Raw genomic sequence first — 24,055 nt, 5'->3', positions numbered from 1 at the left:
CAAGCATGTTTACTATTTATCCCTCCTATTTGTGGTACTTTAAAATTGTCTGTATTAACGGTCCTCTGCCATTATCCTATCCACTGACATTTCATCTATCCCATGATTTAATTTCTGAGTGGCTTCCTTCAATTCCCCTACACTTCTGAATTTGAGATAGCCCGCATTCTTATCTTTTTTTCTTCGTTCATGGAATGTGAGCATTGCTGGCAAGGCCAGCATTTATTGCCCATCCCTAATTGCCCTTGAGAAGGTAGTGGTGAGCTGCCTTCTTGAACCGCTGCAGTCTATGTGGTGTAGGTACACCCACAGTGCTGTTAGGGAGGGAGTTCCAGGATTTTGACCCAGCGACAGTGAAGGAATGGCAATATATTTCCAAGTCAAGATGGTGTGTGGCTTAGAGGGGAACTTCTAGATGGTGATGTTCCCATCTACCTGCTGCCCTTGTCTTTCTAGATGGTAGTGGTCATGGGTTTGGAAGATGCTGTCTAAGGAGTCTTGGTGAGTTCCTGCAGTGCATCTTGTAGATAGTACACACTGCTGCTACAGTGCATCGGTGGTGGACGGAGTGAATTTTTGTGGATGGGGTACCAATCAAGCAGGCTGCTTTGTCCTTGGATAGTGTCAAGCTTCTTCAGTGTTGTTGGAACTGCACTCAATCAGGCAAGCGGAGAATATTTCATCACACCCCTGACTTGTGCCTTGTAGGTGGTGGACAGGCTTTGGATAGTCAAGAGATGAGTTAGTCACCACAGGATTCCTAGCCTCTGACCTGCTCTTGTAGCCACAGTATTTATATGGCTAGTCCAGTTCAGCTTCTGGTCAATGGTAACTCCCAGTATGTTGATAGTGGGGGATTCAGCGATAGTAATGCCATTGAATACCAAGGGGCGATGGTTAGATTCTCCCTTGTTGGAGACATTCATTGCCTGGCACTCGTGTGACACGTATGTTACTTGCCACTAGTCAGCCCAAGCCTGGATATTGTCCAGGTCTTGCTGCATTTGGACATGGACTACTTCAGTATCTGAGGAGTCCAGAATGGTGCTAAATATTGTGCAATCATCAGTGAACATCCCCACTTCTGACCTTATGATGGAAGGAAGGTTTTTGATGAAGCAGCTGAAGATGGTTGGGCCTCGGACACTAGCCTGAGGAACTCCTGCAGTGATGTCCTGGAACTGAGATGATTAACCTCCAACAGCCATCTTCCTTCGTGCTAGGTATAACTCCAACCAGCAGAGAGTTTTCCCCCTGATTCCCACTGGCTCCAGTTTTACTAGGGCTCCTTAATGCCATACTCGATCAATGCTGCCTTGATGTCAAGCGCAATCTCACTCTCACCCCACCTCTGGAGTTCAACTCTTTTGTCCAAATTTGAAACAACGTTGTTATGAGGTCAGGAACTGAGTGTTCCTGGCGGGAACCCAAACTGAGCGTCAGTAAGCAAGTTATATCTAAGAAAGTGCCACTTGACAGCACTGTTGATGAGCCCTTCCATCACTTTACTGATGATTGAGGTTAGACTGATGGGGCGGTAACTGGCCAGGTTTGATTTGTCCTGCATTTTCTGTACAGGACATACATGGACAATTCTCCACATTGCCGGGTAGATGCCAGCGTTGTAGCTGTGCAGAAACAACTTGGCTAGGGGCATGGCACAAATTCTTGTGATCATCTTAATCCTGTTGGAATGATTTTTAAAAACAACAAAATGGAAATTTGACCCAGCACATGCTGTCTTTTAATGGTTATGTTCAAAGAGGCTTCTGGACAATAGAAAGTAGAGGCCAGTTTTTCCTCTATTTCTGTCCAAATGCAGATCTCATTAACTGCTAGAATGCCATGATCTGGAGAGCAGCAATGGAAAAAAATCTTTTGACTTGGATAATTAAATGAAGTTTATCTTCCATTAAACTGGCTCTTGCCCCATGGGAAAACCATGAAGCATTTTAATCAACAATTTTGAAATGCTTGCCAAATCAGCTAACTGTACATTGGCCAAAGCAAATTTAAGAGCTTCAATTTTAACTTGAGGTGGCAGTTGTACAGGTATGGGCCAAAGCAGGCAGCAAATCAGTTTCAAACTTGGCACTTTGAGGCTCAGGAAACTTGAATGCTTGGGCCTCATCTACATAGACCCTTACAGTCCCCTGTCCATAATCAATGAGAAGTGACAGCTGACTGGCAGGCAGGAGCGAAATTGCAGATGGCAGGAGGCCACTGCCACTGGGGTCCGGAGTACCGATCCCTGGCACTTGGGTAAGTGGCTGTGAGGAGTTTGGGAAGAAGCAATGAAGACTTAAGCTCCCACTCCTAGTCCCCAAGGGAAGTCCAGAAAAAAAGCGCCCTTTTGGCCCTTTCTGGCTCTGACTTACCTACACCACAGGGACTGCAGCAGTTCAAGAATGCAGTTCACCACCATTTTAAGGGCAATTAAGGATGGGCAATAAATACTGGCCCAGCCAGTGACACCCACATCCCGTAAACGAATAACTAAAAAACTTGTTCATTCTGCTAGTTTGGCCTAGTGGCAAAGCCACAACACAAGGGCAGAGTCAGGTCGAGTCACCTTCAGTCTATCAGAAAAGGCGGAGCTAAAATGTTATGTGAAACAGAATAATTTGCTAAAATGTTTTCAGTATAATTTACTTTTCTCAGATGGTCCACAAATTTCTCAACCATCAGGGATAAAAGTTTGGGTCTTCTGGCATACTCTGAGCTAAAGTGGAACTTCCATCTATCCACATAATAGGCAGTATAATAATTGAAAGCAGTCTTTAGTCTGGCTGGGATGTTGATTTAAATTAAGGCCGTTGGATTTTGGATTCAGTGGGCCACGCAGCCAGATTGCGTCTTGTGCAATGTTTTGTCTCATGAAAGCCCTGGCAGATAATCCCAAAAGCATTTAATGGGACCATGGTTGGTAAAGGCTTCATTCCAAATTCATTTCTAACCAGATAATTGGATCCAGGGCTTTTCACTTGGGTCATTTTGCCAATTCCTTAATAATATTTTATTCTAAGTCTGTGGTCATATTTTTCCAGCAATATATTTTTCCACTTTATTTTAATAGGATGTATCATCTTTTGTACAGATAGCAAAAATCCTCCAATGATTTTTCTGTAATATGCAGTTCCCTCCTCCACTTTTTAAAAAAATAGCTAAGCTACTTCACTAACTCTAATTTACAATGAAACAAAAAAAACACATGCTGGAAATTTGAAATAAAAACAAAAAGTGGTTTTGACGTAAGGTCATCATTTGAAATAAAAACAGAAAGTTGTTATGACATAAGGTCATCAACTTGAAATATTAAGCTTGCCTTCTGACGCTGTCTGACTTGCTGAGCATTTCCAGCATTTTCTAATTTACAATGAGTCTACTGCAACCAGGATAGTTTCCAAAATCATCAGAGAACCACCAATTGCTCAGTAGCTCATTGTTCCTTGTACTCTATGGAGATTTATTTCACATTAATAAAAACAAAAAACTGCGGATGCTGGAAATCCAAAACAAAAACATAATTACCTGGAAAAACTCAGCAGGTCTGGCAGCATCGGCGGAGAAGAAAAGAGTTGACGTTTCGAGTCCTCAAGAGGACTCGAAACGTCAACTCTTTTCTTCTCCGCCGATGCTGCCAGACCTGCTGAGATTTTCCAGGTAATTCTGTTTTTGTTTTTTATTTCACATTACATTTATAACCTGCAGAAAAATACCCAATTGCAAATTTCAAAATGTATAAGTAAATCTGCCATTCAGTTTATGAAACACAATCCTTCAGTTTAATTATATAAATAGTAACCACTTTAAATGATAATGTTCTCTGCTTCAGTTTTTTTCCTCCCCCACCCCCAAAATCTTTTCATTATTCAAGAGATATTTTTATATCAGAATCCCTTTTTTAAGGTTATTACTTTGTTGAGTAAAAAAAATTGTTTCCAAATAGAAAAAGAAACCTTCAGACCTAAAGGTTTCCTGGAATCATTGTACCTTCAAAGTGAAATATCTATTTAAACCTATGCAGAAAGACATTCTAATTAAGAGACAGTAGCCAAAACGACAGAATGAGCCCATTTTACGAGCACATCAGAATTTCATAATCCAGTTTTTGTTTTGAGCTTCTTCCAGAAATTTAGGGCAGAATTGTCCCAGATTTGCACCAAGTGCAGTAGTAGGCAGGAAAAAGATCGTTTTGCCCGCTAGCCGCAATGGTGGCTTTTCACACCGTATTGTCCCAATCCCGCCTCATTAATCATGAATTCCTGGAAAGCATGCCATTTCGATGGCAGGCAGGCTCTCAATTGCCTGCCACGCCGTCACGTCACTGCTTCCTCATGCCAGGTGCTATATTTAATGTGCAACTGTGCGCACACCTCTCAGCACTTCCAGCCCAGTACTGCTGCACCAAATGGCAGGAAGACTGCAGCCCCCCATTTCAGTGATGTGCGGAGGCCCAAAGTAATGTTCCCTACCCCCGTTCTGTTCGTAAGAGGTCAACCAATCTCACCACTCCAGCTTGGTAGGCAATGGCAGTGGTGATCAGTACCAATGCTGCACAGAAGTTGTTGGCCATCCAGTGCAGAAAGAGGATGAATGATCTCATCTGTGCCATCAGGGTAAGGCAACCATCTTATCACTTTAAACTCACACACAATCCCATCACACATTCGCTGGCATCTCATTCACTGCCAGCTCAAGGGACATCACCACTCACTCTCTCACACACACCCACATACCTCCATCTGCCCTCATCTCCTCTGGGGGCTACCTCCTCAGCCCTCACCATCTTGAGGCCACTTACACTGATCAACTTGTGGCCCCACACGCACTCTGGGACACCAGCCCCTTCCACAGTACAGCCCTTGTCCTGCAGCCTCTTCTTTTGCCTGATGCCACTTCTCCCCATATCCCAAGCGAGCCATAGTGCTGCAGTCATTGAAAAGCCACCCCTGCCTTATGGCTGGTCTGGTAGGTAGATACCTTTCCATGAACCCCCCTAAAAGTGATGTTGTGCTGCCTGTGAAGCCTGGTGCTGATGCCTGTGACTGCTGCCCGAAGCAAGGTAGGCAAACAGACCTTGAATTTCCAAGCGAAGTGAAGCTCACCAGGTGCACGTCACTTTTGTACAATTGTGAAACACATCGGCGTGATTGCTCGGATAATCCAACGAGGGGAAATTGCTTGTAATGATATGCGGATGTATTAAAATGAGGTTCCCGACATTTGAGGCCGGGAAATGCGGTCCGCTATTGATGGGCAGAGTGGACGATTGCAAACTGGTTTCATGACATCATGAAACTGATTTTTAGCCTTCTCGCCATATTGTCCACTCATGCCACCAAACACACCCAACATTGGTGGGCATGGAAAATTCCGCCCTCAAAATCCAAATTTTTACTTCTGCTGGCTGCTTACAGGAATTGTTCTCCTTATCAGCCTGACTTCTTTTCCTCTCCCAAATTATTGCTGTGAGAAGATGTTTCAAAATTAAGCTTCAGCTGAAATTTCAGTTGGCAAATGAATCCTCTTTCTACATCATTTTGTTCTGAATTCAGCTGCTTGCTTTACACAGTAGAAAATTAATCTTAATCCTGATGCTAAATTCCTGTAGGATTCCATCCGTTGTTATATTTTCTCCCTTGAAATATTCTGTCTAGAACTATTCTTTTGGGTTCACAAATAATGAAATTAATTTGGAAGGTTTGGTCAATATTTATTTATTTACTTCCACTCTCATCCAGAGGCAAATATTTTTTTCTCTCTGATCTCCTCAAACATTTCTCTCTTCAAATATTATATATTACATGGTTAAAAGATAGATCATAAAATATTTTGAGTTAAGAATTCCAATTTCAATGGGTTAGTTAGAGAAAACTTCTTGCTGATGAATAGGGTACTAATAGGACATACTTTGCGCAGTGTTTTAGCAAGTTTTAAAGTTTCAAAATATAATACGGACTAACTATAATATTAAGATAAAAAGTTTGTTAAAAATGAGTGTCTAAGTTTTTTAATGTTGACATTCTACTATACTCCTACATTACCTGACTGAGTACACTTCAGAAGGGAACACTTTGGGTTATCCTGGGGCTGAATTTTCTGGCTGGCGGAGGGGTGGAGCAGGTGCGGGCGGGTGCGGACCCGATCACCGCCCACGATCGGGTCTGTGCCACCATTTTACGCAGGTGGGCCAATTAAGGCCCGCCCAGCGTGAATTGCAGCTCCCGAGGACAGCGGGAGTGGGCGGGTGGCGGCGGGACTGCAATGACCATCGGGTCCAATGGCGACCCTGCGGCCTGTTTTATAAAGTTGCTACAGCCTTTCCAAGGCTGCGAATCATGGCCAGTGGAAGGGCTTCCCAGAGCGCTGCTGGTGAGTAGGCCAGGCAAGAGGGTAGGACAGGGGGGACACAGTGCCCCTCGTTTTTCCGATGATTGCCTTGTTGCCCTCCTCGAGGAGGTGGCAGCACGACGAGAGGTCCTGGTCACCCAGGACAGGAGGAGGAGACCTCCCCACATGACCAAAAGTGCCTGGGAGGAGGTGGCGGAAGTGGTGAGCTCCCGTGACGTGGTCCGGTGCACCTGGGTCCATTGTTGCAAGCGCTTCAACGACCTATTGTGCTCAGGAAAGGTGAGTATCATGTTGGCATTCGTCACTTAATCATGGTTCCCGAGGACAGCAGGTGTGGACGGGTGACGGCAGGTCTGCAATGACCACCGGGTCCAATGGTGATGACAGCCTATTTTAAATGGTCATGTGGGAGGGCCTCCTCCCCCTCACGTCCTGGGGTACCAGGACTTCCTGCTTTGCTGCCACCTCCTCGAGGTGGGCAACAAGGTAATCATCGGTAAAATGAGGGGCACAGTGCCCCCCTGCCCTACCCTCCTGCCTGGCCTGCTCACCAACAGGGCTTTCCCCCCTGGGGCCACCCCCCCATCCAAGTCTGAGTGTAGTGAATGATTGATGGCATGTGTCCTTCACTGGGTGGGCCAGCAGATATTGCCCACGCCGAGGTCACCCTGAAAGGGTGGTGAAGAGATGGGTTCTGCCCCCGCAGCATGTGTTACACTGAGACCCACATGACTGTTTTGGGGGCAATGTGGAGGAGCTGCACCTAGGCGCAGTGCTGGAACTCAAGGACATGTCAAACTAAGGGTGATGACATGCTGGGAGGGGAGCTTCAGGGTGATGTGCTGTCTTCTGCGCTCCATGTGCTTGTGCCTCCTTGCAATGGAAGGTTAGACCGTATGTTGCCTGATGTGATGTACACAGTATTTGGCCAAGGATATGGAGGGGTGGGAACAGGCCTAGCATCTTTGTGTGATTGATCGACAGCAGGGGGATGAGAAGACACTGGAGCCTTGCAATGTACCACTCTGGTTGGGGTGGGCTGTCCATGAAGAGAGTCCAGGTACAAGTAGCACTAATCAATGCTCTTCTCTCCTTTTCAGGAGAAGAATGCACATAATGCCGCCAAGCGGGTGAGGACTGGCAGTGGGCTGGCACAGTTGGCGATTCTCAGCTGCTTCCAGCAGAAGGCCCTAGATTTGGAGAGGTGCCATGCGCCCAGGTCCACCAGTGTCGGTGAGGCTGGGGTGCCACGGGCAGGTATGTTTGCCCAGTAGTGAGGTCACCATTGTTCTCCCAACAGCCATGGCAGTGATGAATGTTCTGTGATTGAAATTTGCAACATGGCTTGACCATTGCTTATGGAAGGATGTGCGCATAATGATCCGAGGGACAGGGATACACATTGACATTGTCTCCAGGTTAACTGATCCACTGTCCTTGTTCTTCCTTTCAGCGTCAACGGAGCAGGGATAGGAGGAGGAGCAGCAGAGGCCCCCTCTCACACCTGAGGGGCCTGAAGTCTTACCAGTGTCACACCATCTCTGCCAGGCAGGCACCAGCGCAGATACTAGCACCTCAGTGGGAATTAGAACATCAGCTAGTGAACCGGGGCACAGCGGTGAGGGCACTTCACGGTTGCTGGATGAGCTGGCAGAGACAGAGAGTGCCCATGGCACCAGCAGTCAGAGGACTACAGGGGACCAGGCACATGCTCAGTCGGTGCCTGATGATGTGCCTCTGGAGTCGTCCCCAACGCATCAAATGCAGGAATTGGAGCCGGGTGTGCGGGAGCATCTGGGGGAGATACATGAGGCTATGCTTGGCTTGGTGTCCATGGTGGAGGAGTCTACGCGGACTATCGCTGAAGCAATGAGCCTGATGTCTGAGTGCCATGCACCCTCCATGGAGAGAGTGGCGACTCTCATGGAGGGGCTCCTCCAGGAGACCCATCAGGGCTTCCTGGAGATGCGCTCGGACCAGCAAGACCTCACATTGGCTTTGACCTCAGCTGGTCAGTGCCAGTGCAGGAGATGGTCTGGGCACGAATTTCCCCAGCTTGGTGCCCATCCATCCACGGTGAGCAGGGAGGTCTGAAGTGACCTCACGTCGGTGCAGTAGCTGCCTGTCGTCTCTGCGGGCTCCTCTTAGGGCGCTCCGGATGAGGGCGACAGCTCCTCTACCCCTCTGCCAGTGACCGTTGCATCTGGTCAGGCTGTGATGTCTGGGGAGGTGCCAGCTAAGGAACGGGCAGCTCCCTCTCAGGTGGGACCAGCACAGGCTCCGCGGGCCAGAGGACAACTGCCAAGGTCATCGAGGGCAACAGGACAGCAGAGTCAGCAGGCTGTCTCAGATTCGACTCCCAGCGAGGGGTCAGCACCAAGATGTAGCACCCGAAAACATAAACATAAGGCACCTTAGACACCATGGGTTTATCACTGGTGCTTTTGTGTTGGCCCATAATGAGTTGGTGTGATTTTTAACACCTTTCTCATTTTGTTTCATTAAGTTTCTTTGGTTGCAGTAATAAATTGAGACATGTCACCATGGCTGAGGGTGCCTCTTTTCTTCTGCATGTGCATGGTTTCCAATAATGTAATGTGTGCTTTGTGGGACATTCAGCTTTATTGCCAAGGACCTTAGTTAATGTTCCTAACCAGGCAGATTTTTCACTTAGGTCTCGAATATGGAGCATACAGCCAAGGCTTGTCCTGGAGGTTCATATGTGGTGTACTAGCTGAAGGTTCATTGGATTAAAGCCTCCCGGGTGTCCCTGCCTCCCTGGAGTATGCCCGGGTCAGCGTGTACCCCCTCAGCATTTCCCTGTGCGTGCTCATCCTCGGACTCATTGCTGGACTCATCATGTGCATGCATAACCAATACGTCTCCGTCTTCATCGTCCACAGTGTCCCCCCTTTCCAGCGCCAGATTGTGGAGAGTACAGCATGCAACCACTATCAGTGACACACGATCTGGGGGGTACTGGAGTGCGGCCCCTGAGCGGTCCAGACATCGGAAGCGCATCTTGAGAAGACCAATGGCTCTCTCTACTGCAGCCCTTGTGGAGGTGCTGCTCAGCTTCTGTTCTTGGATGTCAGAGAGACTTCATGAGCCATCTTCTGAGGGGATACCCCTTGTCACCCAGCAGCCATCCCTCCAGCAGGGCTGGAGCACTGAAGAGCCCCGGCACCTGGGAGTGTCTGAGGATGTAGGTGTCGTGGGAGCTGCCTGGATACCCTGCACCGACTTGTAGAATCTGCATCCTGTGATCACTCACTATCTGCACGTTCATGGAGTGGAAACCCTTCCTGTTGACAAAGGCAATGGGCTCACCTACTGGCGCCTTGATGGCCACATGTGTGCAGCCTATAGCACTCTGATCACGGGGGAAGCCAGCAATGGCCACAAAGCCTCTGGCTCGCTCTGTCTGGCTTGTCTGGTCCCAATGGTAGAGGATGAAGGTCAATACACACCTGAACAGAGTATCTGTAACCTGCTTGACACAAGTGTGGACAGCTGATTGGGAGACACCGCAAAGATCACCCACCGACCCCTGGAAGGAGCCAGAGGCATAGAAGTTGAGGGCAGTTGTGACCTTTAGAGCCACTGGCATGGGGTGTCCACCCACACAGTTCGCAGAGATCTCAGGACCATCATCTGACAGATATAGTTAACTGTCTCCCTTGAGAGACAGAGCCTCCTTTGGCACTGCACCTCAGACATATTGAGGTAGCTGCTTCACTGCCTGTATACCCTGGCAGCAGGATAGTGGCGTCTTCTGCGGCCCCTTCCGCCTTGGACTACATCTTGGCAGTGCTGAATGTGCACTCCTGGCCTCCTCCCACTGCTAGCCCACCCTTCCCCCTCAGAGGAGGTGCTTCCAGTGGAGAGTTCAGCTCCCATTCCCAGGCTAAAGGAAGGCCTCTTGAAACATGCAGGCCCAAAAAAGATTCCTCACTGCAGAGTGCTGACCTGAAGATTGTGAGTCCAGACCAGGCAGCTGTATGCATTTTGAAGTATTGCAGATCACACAGCCAAGTATCAGTAACTTTGAAACATCAGTATTTGACAGAGCACATTCGCGACCCCACTGAGCCCTCTTATCCTGCCCCTGGATGAGGTTTATACAAATGTGTCCTTTCTGCCTGCCCACTGCACCCATGCGCTGACCCGAAGATTGCACAGGTGCTGAAAATTGCAGTTGATTGGCGCCTCAAGGATCTTAAGTGGCCCATTAATTAATGGCAGGCGCACATTGGAGAGCAACACGCACCCGCCCAATGAAATATCGCGATGGTGCATGGTCACGTCGGGACGCTCGCTTGACGTCACTGTGCATTATTTTACCCCTGTGCGTGCAGGGCCTACCCCCGATGTCAAATTCATCTTTTCTTATTTATGCATTCTACATTCTGTCAGCAGAGGGCACTCATGCATTACATTTTGGCTGGTAATATAAATATTGACACAAAAGAGAATGTGTCTGATTTCTACAAGAAATTTCATTTAACAACAAACTCCTAAAGCAATCTTTTCTCATTTATGCATTTTAAATTTAATTGCTTTAAGAATATTTTTAAATTATCTCCTTTTACTAAAGGCGCTTTCAAACTGACTTTAAGATCTAGTGACCTGGTACTTTGTCCAAATGACCATGCTGCCCTATAAGCCTGGATTGTGAGTGCTAGTTGTTGATACAGCTGTGGGGCATTCAGAAAAGTTAGACCTTGCCTCATCTGACATGCACGCAGTTCCTAGCAGGAACCACTGGATAGCCAACAGAAGCAGGAACCCTGACTGATTATCTCCCTTCTTTGTCCAAGAATGCTGTGATCAGCTGTGTCAAATCTACAGAGCTATGGAAATTAACAGCACAGGAGGAGTCCACTCTGTCTGCACCAGCTCTTCTCTGCAGCATTTCCAAAACTAATTTCAACACTTTGCATTTTCCTCTGCTACTACCACTACAACAACAACTGACTTACATTTATATAGTACTTTTAATGCTAAAAATGACCCTAGATGCTTCGCGGAGGTGCAAGTAAACATGTCAAATCAAAAGAGGAGAGATTAGGAGGGGTGGTTAAGAGGTGGGGTTTAAGGATGGAGATAGGATGATGGGGGGCCCTAGGAAAGTAATTTCAGAAAACTGGATCTAGGAGGCTGAAAACATGGCTTCAGGTGTAGTGTGAAGGGAGGAAGATGCACAATAGGTTGGGAGTCAGGAGAACAGAACAGGTTGTTGGGCTAGAGGGGACAGAGATATGGAGGATGAGTCATGCAGCAACGTAAACACAAGAATGAAATATTGGAGTCAAGGGGTTGGGGGACAAGGACCAAATGAAAAGCAGAAAGCTTGGGTTTAGTAGGTGTGGGATAGGATACAAAGAGCCAAGTTCCAGATGAGCTGAACTTTATGCAGATGGGAGGCTGGCCAGGAAATTATTGCAGTACTAGAAATGACACCGGGAAGGATTTCAGTGTCATATGGTCTAAGGTAAGGATAGAGGAAGGTGGGACTAGTTGTTCTTTACGATGGTCAGGAAATGAAGTTAGAAACTCAGCTTAGCCAATCAGAACCCTGAGATTGCAAACAGCCTGGTTCAACCTGAGTTAATAGCCAGAGAAGGTGGAGATGGTACAGAATTTGTCTTGGGGCTCAAAGATGATGGCTTTGATCTGCCCAATGTTTAGTTGGAGTTGAAGGCTTATTCAACACTGGATTTTGGACAAGCAGTTGCACAGCACAAATGCAATGGAGATGTAGAGCTTACCTTAGCATGTATGTCAGTGGTAGCACTCACATCTCTTAAATCAGAATGTTGTGGAAGCCCCACTCCAGGACTTGAGCACATAAATAGACTAAATGCAATGCAATGCTGAGGGAGCACTGCATTGTTGGGAGTGGTGTCTTTTGAATGAGGTATTAATTCAAGGTCCTGTCTGCCTGTTCAAGTGGGTATAAAAGATTCTATGGCATTATTTGAAAAGCAAAAGTTCTCCCAATTCTGACTAACATTTGTCCTTTAACCAACACAAAATTTCAAGTTAACTGGTAATTCCTCTCATAATTGTTTGAGACTTTGCTATGTACAGATTGGCTGCTGCATTTGCCTACAAAACAACAGTGACTACACTTGAAAAGTATTTGGCTGTAAAGTACTTTGTGACATTTTGAAAACATAAAACATACCATATGAATGTAAGTTCTTTCTTTCTATGTGGAAGATGTCTGTGGATGATATCACAAAGGGGCAATATGAAGATGAGGAAAATCGGTACTAAGGTTAAATCTTTGGAGAATTCCAGAGGCAATGCTGCAAGGCTGGGAAGAGAAGCTATTGCGTGAGCTATGATTGATTAATAGGCATGAATCCAAGAAAAGGCAGCTGGACATTGAAGGAGAGACATTGGAGGACAGTTGTGCGATCACTGCAAAGAGATGAAGGAGAGTGAAGACTTATAATTTACAATAGTCACTATTGTAAAGAATATCAGACCTAACTTAGGGCCATTTTGGTGACCTGGGAGGGACACAAACCAATTGGAAAGCTTCAAACGGAATTGTTGAAGAGATGGGCAAGGATTTGAGAGGCAACAACTTGTTCAAGAATTTTGAAAAGAAAAAGAATTGGAGACGGAGGGTGCAAGGAATGGATGTACTTGCATTTGCTACAGCGAAGGGTGGAGGGGGCAGGGGAGAGAGTTTTAAGGAGACAGTTGAGAGTGGCAAAAGTTCAGGGGTTTGCTCATCAGGGTGATCCTAGAGTTGTGATAGAACTGACAAAGATCAATGGGGAAAGAGCAACATGTTCAAGGACTGGAAAGAAAAGGAGCTTGAAGATGACACTAATTAATGAAAATAAAGGAGTCAAGGGTATATCTTTAGAGATGGTTGGGAGTGGTGTTGCAAGGGGTGGTGAGGTTTGGTTTTGAAAGGTAGAGGATAGGAGAGGGAACCATTTATAAAATCGGCTCCATAGGCATCAGGAAGAAAAGTTAGGAAATCAGGAGTATAAGCTGGCAGGAGCAAATGTTTATCCGCTTTTCCATAAGAAATTGCAATGGTTTCTCCCTTCACTACTGCCTGGTCTGAATGAATACAATTCTCCCAACCTTTCTCCTTACTCTCTTAGTGACAATTTGAATTAATAACCCCTCATCACTCCAGCAGTCCAAGAAAATAGATCTTCCCACCTTATTAAACATCCTGAAGAATTTTGATGCTTCTATTAAATTGCATTTTCTGTTCCAGTGTAAATATTTCCTGTGTCACAAATCTCTGCTCATAATCATAGTTTCTTATCCCTGGTATCATCCTGGTGAATTTATGCTGTCTAATGTCTTACCTAAAACTGTACATCTTACTAGAATTGAGACCCAGCCATCGCCATGTACAAACTTATCCTAACCTCTTTGCTTGTGTACTTAACACCACTATTTATAAAACCCAATAAGCTATTTTTTTTTTACTTTTCTCCCTGCACTTGCAATTTCAACAAATCATGCTCAAAATATTCCGGTGGGATGAGACACCATTGCAATCCAACCCAGCTTTCTGGGATGAGATACTCTGGTATACATGATGGGGTTCTGGTGGTATTCCTAACATGAAAAGAGAGCCCATCATTGCCCAGCTGCAAGGACTTGTGGTGCTGAATCAGGATGATGTTTCAATAGCAGAAGAGGCAATTTAGCGGTAAGGTGACCTCAACTGGAATGCCAATGACCAGCACATTGGCTGTCTTGTAGGCCTTGGCAGAAATTGGTGCCTACAAAGCAAGGTAAGTGGGAGCTAAATGAACCCAGAAGTGGTGGTAACACAGGTGAACGGGAGGGAAATGCACTGGGGTCACAGACTCCTGCAGCCATTTGTATGTGGCAGGTGGGGAGGAGCAGCCAGCACCGATTTTAGGCAATAGTTCACCCCAAGGCTCCTTCGGCAGCACCTTCCAAACCTGCAACATCTACCACCTAGAAGCTCAAGGACATCAGATGCATGGGAACATCACCAAGTGGTGGCAAGTTCCCCTCCAAGCGACTCACCATCCTGACTTGGAAATATATCGCCGTTCCCTCACTGTCGCTGGGTCAAAATCCTGGGACTCCCTCCCTAACAGCACTGTGGGTGTACCTACACCACATGGTCTGCAGCGGTTCAAGAAGGCGGCTCACCACCACCTTCCCGAGGGCAATTAGGGATGGGTAATAAATGCTGGCCTAGACAGTGACGCGCATATCCCATCAACAAATAAAAAAAGTAATGGTGGATAAGCCAACCCAGATATTCCAATGCCACTCTCTCTGTTTTCTCCCACATACTTCAGCATCATTTCATTGAGTGAATAACCTAATTTCATGGGCAGGAGTTTTTGGATGGCAGGGTTTCCTGTCCCACCACCCGAGGAGTCGGCAGGGATACTAGCTGCCCTGCAGCCATTTAACTTTCAACTCGACATTGATTGGCTAAGGGTGAAACTTCTGCCCCTATCTGGGGAGGAAGTCCTACCTTAGAGAGCTGCTGGCCAGTCGGATGAACAGCAACTCTGTAGTCGCAGCAGTAGTTCAATGTTCAAGCAGTGGCCACTGCTGGGACTACAACCAGCCTCCAAAGAAATGGAGGTTACGGAGGCTGGACTGAAAGTAAGTCTGGGGTATTGGTGGGGCCTGGCTGGTAGGCCCCAGTGAGGGGTGTGAGGGGGCTGGGTGTCTGGTATGAGGCCAGGGGGAAGGGTTAAAAGGCGGGTATGACCTTGCCAGGTGGCCTCTGATAAGCACAGAGCCCCTTACTTAACACCAGCCCGCACAACTAAAGCTGCTGGCTATCCGTTTGGTGTGAGCCTCCCCCTTGCCGTGAGTACAATAATGGCAGAAGCAGAATGAGGCAAAGGCTTCATTAGGCCCCAGGGCGTGCTCAATGCATCCACACCACCACCCCCCCCCCCAACCACCACCCTGCCACCCCAGTAAATTGGGAGACAGGTTGGGGGCGAACTGGGAGGTGGTGGGCATGCCACATGCTGCATTTTACAAGCCCTCGCACTTTCAAACCCACTGGTGGGGACTGTAAAATTTCACCCTTTATTTTTCTTCCCAAAATTTATAATGCAGTCATTTGACTCTGCTAATTTGTATATGCCTTTCTAAAGTCTTATACAATCCTCCCTTAATGTTTGTAAATCCCTCAACTTATGCAATTCTGCCTCAGCTGAGATTGGCTAATTCACTACACATTAAAAATCAAACCTAGCAAGCAATATAGAGGAAAGATTGCATAATAAATAAGAAACTTAAAAATACCTTTGCATTAGTCACCAAGATTTAGAGTCAAAAAAGCCTTTTAAGGATAATAAAAACAGAATGCTGGAAATGCTCAGCAGGTCAGGCAGCATTTGTGGAGAGAGAGAAAACAGTTAACATTTCAGGTTGATGACCTTTCATCAGAAGCCATGAATGCTCTGATGAAGGTGAATGTGGCATGATGATAGCTGATTGTGTGTGTGGATTGGAGTATTAGATACAATACAGTAATCAGATAAGATACTTTGACGTACACTCTGTACTACATACCTGACCTGGGAGGGGGAAGGGGGGTTGGTGTTGAAGGTCAGATAACACATGTTAGGGGGTTGGCCAGCATGGCAGATTAAATTGGGTTGTTATTGCAGTTAAATTTGTGATTGGAAGTGTTGTTCTTTCAGTCTGACATGTGACACGGCATCATCGACCTGAAATGTTAACTCTGTTTCTCTCCACAGATGCTGCCTGACCTGAGTATTTTCAGCATTTTTTGTTTTTATTTCATATTTCCAGCATGTGCAGTATTTTGCTTTTCTATAAACCTTTGTAAGGGCTTACCAATTTACATTTTTATCAATATTGTTGACAGACAATTAAGTCTTACAGAACGGAATACCAATACTATTAGAAGGGCTCTGTTCAGGTTGATGGTGTATCTAGAAATGCAGAGGCACCTATGCATTCAATGATTTGCCTTAGTAGGTGCTAAAGCTAATCCCTGTGCTGTCTTTGCACACAGCCAAACTGTAAATCAAGATGAAAATGTAATCATTGAAAATGGAACTTAATGTAACAACAATGTAAGGGACAACATATGCCAAACCTAATACATAAGCAGGCATCCTATGTTGCTTTGTTTCTCTCAGACAGTGTTGAATGGTGCTAATTAGTTGTTATTGTCATAGAGAGAGGTGCAAATGAAGACTGAATAACAACTCAACAAAGTTTGAGGATATTTAATGGGTTTAGCATTTACATTATCTAAATCTGTAAATTACATTGTCTCAAACTACATTTATGGGTGACTTTCTTGTTCATCCTACGAGGTGAAAATGACCAAGTTCATCATCTGGTATGTTTGGTAGGGTTCCGATAGGCACATGGGTGACTGCTGAGATGATTTGTGCCTGGAAGATTCTGCTACAAGTGGAACAGAGTACCATAGACCATTGAATTTTGGATGAGTTGCTGGCTTGGGGTTTTCTCCCTTTGCTTTTTCTCTCTTCTGATATGCACTTGAGTGAAGAAAGCCGTACCAGTTTTTGTTTGGGTGCACCAGGCGCAGTGATCCTGGGTGAGATTCTCCCAGGATTTGAAATCAATATCAAAACTCCTAAGTGAAGTCTTCCGAGTGTCCATGCAGCTCTTCCTTTGACTGCATTGAGAACACACCCCAGACTCAAGCTGTCCATAGAAGATTTGTTTTGGTAAACAAGTGTCAGGTATTCTGAATACATGATGAGCCGAACTCAGTTGTGACTGTCTCAATATGGATGCTTGGCAGGCCAGCTTGGGTGAGCACTTCAGTATCTGATATTTTATCCTTCCATTTTATCTTTAGAAGCTTCTGAAGGCAGCTAAAATGAAAGTGGTTGAGCTTCTTGGCATGATGCTGGTATACAGTCCAAGTCTCACATATGTGGAGCAGAGTGGACAGGGCTATTGCTCTATAGATATTCAGTTTGGGAAGCAGACTTACTCCTTATCATTCCGAGACTGATGTTTGAAGTCTGCCAAAGAAACTGCACTGACTCTCTGGCAGCAGATCCTGGTTGAAAAAGTGTACTAAGTGGTTTAGAAGGATTCTGGTGAAGAATTTTTCGGCAATGGAAAGGAGTAAGCTTCCTTAATGATTGTTGCAAGATTGGCAAGTTCCTTTCTGCTTGTTTTTTTTTATTATTCATTGTGGACGTTGCTGGCTAGGCCAGCATTTATTGCCCATCCCTAATTGCCCTTTTTCAGAGGGTATTTAAGAGTCAACCACATTGCTGTGGGTCTGGAGTCACATGTAGGCCAGACCAGGTAAGGATGGCAGATTTCCTACCCTAAAGGACATTAATGAACCGGGTTTTTATGACAATTGCTGACGGTTTTAATTCCAGATTTTTATTGATTGAAATTTCACTATCTGCTGTGGTGGGATTCGAACCCAGGTCCCCAGAGGATTACCCTGGGTCTCTGGAATACTAGTCCAGTGACAATACCACTATGCCCCACTGCCTCCCCCCATTGTACAGGTGGACAATGGAGGCACCTTTGTATTCTTGCAAGATGGCTCCTTGCTGCCATATAGACGTAAAGTATCAGTCAGTTTCTTGACCAGGCATTGACCTCCAGCTTTGTGGACCTCAGCTGGGATTGCATCAGTTCCTGGAGCTTTGCCGCTAGACAGGAGTTTCATTGCGTTGGTCATTTCCAATAATGTGGGAGGGTCATCAAAAAAGCAGTGATGGCAACCTGTTGATTGCTTCTTCATTGATGGATGAAGATCAATTGAGGATGTGGTTAAAGGGATCTGCCAATCTTTCTAGAATCTGGTCTTTCACTGTGAGAAATGTTGACCCGTCAGGACCGACGATTGATAATGAACCAGTAGACTGGGAAATTTGGGCAGATTTCAGAGCATCATAGAATCTCTACCAGTCTTTGTGGTTTGCATACGACTGAAGTACTGATTCAGCCAAGTATCTTGTATCTCTCTGAGCTTGCATTGGACAATCCCGTGGATGTTTCAGTAGGTGATATGCTTGGGTACTGATGACTTGTCATTGAGGGAAAACCCTGTACAAGCGATATTCCTCCTCCAGTGGTTTCTGGATTACCTATTTGTTTTCGTCAGACCAATCTTAATGTTATGAGAGGTAGGGCCAAGACAGGGGAATACACTATATCCCTGAAAGTTGCCCAGTCATCCTCGATGCAGTGAGTGAAAAGGAATCTTTCTCAGAGAAAATTGAGAGTTGCCTGTGTCCAGCAAAATTGGTGACTTTATAAGGTGCACAAAACTATACCGCATAAGCTATGTAATGAATAAGTTTTACACCGCTGAATTTAGAAACATACTTCATCTCTTCATACCACCATTGTGTCAGTACGAAAACTTACTTTGCAAGCTGGAAAACTGCAGATCTAGGGTTTATAATGTAAGATAGAATTACAGGGGAAGATGTAAGTAATTAAAATATCATCATTAGAGTAAAAACTGAAACATATAACCCAACAAAGCTATGGCCAGAAGCTTCGGGTTGGCGAGCGGGGGTGGGCCCTGCTCATTGACATGTAAAATGATGCGTGGTGAAGTTGGGTATGTGCCTCAACATCACCGTGCTTCATTCTGATCCTCATCCTCCCCTGTAATTCTATCTTACATTATAATCCCAGGATCTGCAGTTTTCCACGTTTCTACTTCTCTTTAGTTCTGAAGAAGAGTCATACGGATTCGAAACGTTAGCTCTGTCTTTCTCTCCACAGATGCTGTCAGACCTGCTGAGTTTTTCCAGCAATTTTTGTTTTTGTTTTTCTTACATACATGTTGTCAGCTTACATATGGAATCTGACATCGTATCTTTGGCTTATTTTGCCATGGGACAGTATGTAGATGAGGAATAGAAAGGGCCAAGAATAAATCTATGTGAGATACCAAAGGTAACGGTGTGAGGAGGCAGGAAGAGAAACCATTGCAGAGGATTTTTATCTATCTAATCATGGCCAGAGCACCACTTGCAATGGCTTCTCTTCCTGCTCCCACACCCTTTACCTCTGGTGTCTCCCAAGGATCTATCCCTGGCTCCCTCCTATTTCTCATAGGCATGCTGCCCCTTGGAGACATTATCTGGAGACATAGAGATGGATTTTACTATTTGGGGATGGGCTGGGAGGCGCAAGGCTGACAAGGTGATGTGGGAAGGCAGCAGGTGGAGTGCCCATTATGTTCCCACTGCCATGACACCTTGCCAGCAGAAAAAAAGATAGCAGACGACCCCCACGCCAAGAGCCCAATTGGGCCACTTATTTGGCCAATTTAGGGCCTCTTCCCGCCACCGCTGGCATTTAGCCAACAATGGGTGTTACGTTGTCCTCCACCAGGCGTGGAGACCCACCTCAGTTTTAAAATGTTCATTCTTGTTTTCAAGTGGCCTCATCCATACATGTCTCTGTAATCTCCAAACCACAGCCCTCCAAGATATCTGTGCTTATCTGTTATAAAAGCAAAATACTGCGGATGCTGGAAATCTGAAACAAAAACAGAAAATGCTGGAAAAACTCAGCAGGTCTAGCAGCAGCTGTGGAGAGAGAAACAGAGTTAACATTTCAAGTCATACCTGCTGGGATTTTCCAACATTTTCTGTTTTTGTATGCTAATCTATTTTTGGCTGCTTGAGCATCCCCGATTTTAATTACTCCACCATTTGTGGCCAGGGATTCATCTGTCCAGGCTTAAGCTCTGGAATTCCCTCTCTAAGGTCTCCCACCTCTCTACCTCTTTCCTCCTTAAGACGCTTCTTAAAATCTATCTCTTTGACCAAGCTTTCAAGTTTCTGCCCTAATATCTCCTCATGTGGCTCGGTGTTAAACTTTGCTTTATAATGCTCTTGTGAAGTATCTTGGATTTCTTTCTTACTTAAATCCATTATATAAATACTTTTGGTTGTTATTGTTGCTGTTCCTGCTGCTGAACTCTTCTGCTACAATTGAATAGTTAGGATTGGGAGCAAGTGAAGATTGTCCTATACAGTGAGATCACAGAGGAGATGCATTAAAGGAGGATGGTGTGGCCAACCATGTCAAAGGCTGCAGAATGGTTCAGGAGAATGTCACTTTGATTAGGACTATTTCAGTATTATGATAAGGAGGGAACCTTGATTAGACTGGTTCAAACCTGGAGTTGTGGAAAAGATGACCAGTGTGTCGTTTAAGGGAATGCTTAATAACAAATCAAATCTCTATAGAGAGCGCAGGTCATTTGTTTTAGATTGATCTAGCAAAGAACTGACATGGACACAATAAACTAAAATAGCCTCCTTCCATGCTGTAAACATCTGTGGTTCTATGGTTCAAAGTTTTGCTGCAAATTGGGAATTCTGTTTCTTTACACAGGCATTTGGGAAATTATTCCAACTATTGGTTGATCAAACCACCACAAGGGAAATTTTCCATATGCCAATGTGAATCATGTGGGGATGATTTTCTATTTTAGAAAAGTGATTTAAATGTAATTTGCTCTGGTTATTGATTAAAATAACTCCTCTGTATCATCAGTTAGATGACATGGTTGAACATTTGATCTGAACCGTGGAAGGTATGTTTTCAGCATTTGTCAGAGGATTAAAGAGACAAAGCCTATCAATATCCATTTTGAATAATGGCCTATTGATAACCAAGTCATACAACTACAATCAGAAAATCAAATTGCATAGTGTTTGAACAATAAATTTGTCTGCTGATTGACCTTGTGCAGGGCAGGCTGAAGGACTGTTTAACGATGGGAAATCTATCAGATATGTCTGGATACAGGGAGACTGCTGTTCCTTTCTGGTCAGGTTCCAATGCCAAGTATTTTCAGACTGAATTCCAGGATTATAATCTACAAAGAAAGGAGATGGATTATGATGATCCTGCCCATCTGCTAGTTCTTGAAGCTAGAAGAGAATCAAAAAGGAAGTCATTACTTTCTCATAACATTCAATCTATAACATTCTCCTATGGTTTTTTTTAAAAATTATGTGAAGAACAATATAAAAGAATCAATTTATGTGCCACAACAGTTTCCTTTTCTAAACTGCTTTCATATTCCTCAGTCAGTATTATATTAGCTGTAAGAGGTTATTTGATGCTTGCTTGCAAACAAAATAAAAATGAGAAATGTTCAGCAATTACTAATTCTCCTATGGATTCAGGGAAATTTACTTGGGGCTCCAGAGATAAGGTGAAATGAGAATAAAGCACAAGTGTATCATATAAATTTATTCTCTTACTTGGCAATCACAAAAGTAACATTAACGTTTGCCTACAGTACACGAGTGACTGCATTTCAGAATTTTTCCATTGGCTATGAAGCACTTTGGGTTTGAGAATATGAAAGGCACTATATAAATGCAAGTTCATTGTTTTTCTTTATTCTTTATCTACAAAATCAAAGCTTGTATCTGAAATTTATTATACCCTGTTAATTAAAATACTGATAGATAAGGGCTTAATGACACACAGATTCAAATCCAGATCGAAGTATTTTCTCCCTGATGTCTTTAAACATCCTAAATTAAATGCATTCAGGTGACCTCAATCCCAATCTTAGCAGACGTGTCAAAACAACACAAAGTTGGTATTAAATTGTCATTATCACAAAGAGATCAAAATGTGCTTCATGTAGGAAATGTTGAAGTGCTGAGGTTGAAGGAAGCAAAGCATATTGTTGAAGTAGTGTAAATAGTTATTAATGCATTAATTAACCTGTGCTGGCAGTATTTGGTATCCACCCGGGATATAAAATGCAGAAAAGGTTTTATTCTGCAGAACTGACAGTCTTTACTTTGATGGACGCAAAATATTACGCAAAAATGTTGCTTGATTCGTTCTGACTTAATGATCCTTGCCCAGCTGGTGCTACACATGCTATAGCAGGCAAAGAGAATTCAGCTGCTTATTGACAATGAGTATTTAAACTATCCTCTGGAATGTGTACAAAATCATATAGGGAGTGGCAATATTGTGGCTTACAAGGACTTTCAGAATTCTTTGGCCAATATTCTGAGGAATAAACTGTACCATATCATCAAATCAGTCAAGACACCTAAAATACATCTTCAGGAGATGAAATGTTCTTTTAAGCAATCTCCAAAAGAAGAAATGTGTTTGGTTATATTTTTCTTAGAAGGCATTTATGAATTTGATTGTTGAGTCATCAGCTCAGACATTGGACTATAACAATGCCAACCTAAAAACAGAGGTACCAGAAGTATGGTTTATTTATAATTTTTGTACCTAGTTAATAAAACAATAATCTAAGCCAATTCACTTGGCAAACCAGAGTCTTTCACGATGTTCTTGAAAGACTAATGCTGAATGTAAATGTTGGTAGTGTGCAGCACACTTAGTCAAGACAAATGTGATGATTTTGTGGCCATTACAAGTGCACCTTCATCCTATTTCAAAAGGCTGTTTAATTTAAAAATTGCCGAGGTATTTTTTTCTTCTTCGTTGGCTGAGTAGCAATGTAAGGGAGCAGACTGCCTGCCTTTTGTAGAACTCACTCCATCAATTTCATTGGAATTAAACTTAGGCAGGTACCAAAAAAGGTGGAGGTAAAGTGCTCCACCAGATTACAACCCAAAAGCAAAGTCAAAAATCAGACTCACTGTTTACAATGCTGACTTCTGCTACAGCTTTTTAATTTTTACTATCTCTAGAATAATGCTTCAATAACTTTCCAAAATTACTGAAATCAGAAACCCAAGCATGTGGTTAAGTCCATATCTTGCTGCTCTGTAGCACAGCATGTTAGTCCACTGATGTCTTAGATTATTATTTATACACTCAGAATGAAATATGTTAAAACCGAACTCTCATTTAGAAATGTATATCTTCTTGATCTCAAAGCACTCTGATTATTTTCATCAATACGACTGTCAACTAAACCTGTAATAAGCCTCAAGTCACAGCACGGATGTTGTTATCATATTATTTACTGGGGAAGTAGTATTCATTGTATTCTATTGGGGTCGAGCTGGCACTGGGGACAACAAAGCTTTGATTCATTGACTGTGCCCATTGAGAGAACCTACATTGAAATTGCATTGGTTATCAACAGCCAAAATAAGTCTCTGGAACATTCTTAACTCTTGTGGGTGATTATAAGTGAGGACTCTTTGGACCTAAAGGATCATATTACCTGAAAGTTAACTAAGGTCGGAGATGTCTATGCATTGGTTGTAAATTAGAAGAAGCAACTGGTGGAAGGGTGATAATTGTAAATTCTTTATTTGGTATAGTTGACACACTTCTTTTATTTTGCATCTAAAATGGTAGTTGAAAGGTCTAAGCAAGTACGTGTAAAGCAAATTAAAATTTTTGAAGCAAACGGAAGCCAGAAATGGTCCTTTCAGTAACATTAACAGCAATTATAGACCGATGTACACTGTCACATGATATTTCCTATTGAAAATATTGTCTTAGTTTGATTGCCTCGGAACTTGAGCTGTTTAGCAATAGGCTATCTATCAAATGTTCAGCAGAGTTCTAGCTCCAAAATGACCTGACATTCAAAATGTGTTGTCAGTGTTGCTTCAGTTTCTGCCAAGTAACTGGAGGAATCCCGAACAGAAACTAGAAGACCAGCTTGGGGAAGCAGCAAAACTATGCTGCAATAATATGTATGGCTCCCCTTCTAAATGAATTAGATTTCTTT

This window comes from Carcharodon carcharias, chromosome 4 (genome assembly GCF_017639515.1).
Source record: "Carcharodon carcharias isolate sCarCar2 chromosome 4, sCarCar2.pri, whole genome shotgun sequence".
In the NCBI taxonomy this organism is placed as follows: Eukaryota; Metazoa; Chordata; class Chondrichthyes; order Lamniformes; family Lamnidae; genus Carcharodon; species Carcharodon carcharias.
The sequence above is the reverse complement of the archived record's forward strand: the minus strand, read 5'-3'. Positions refer to the sequence as shown.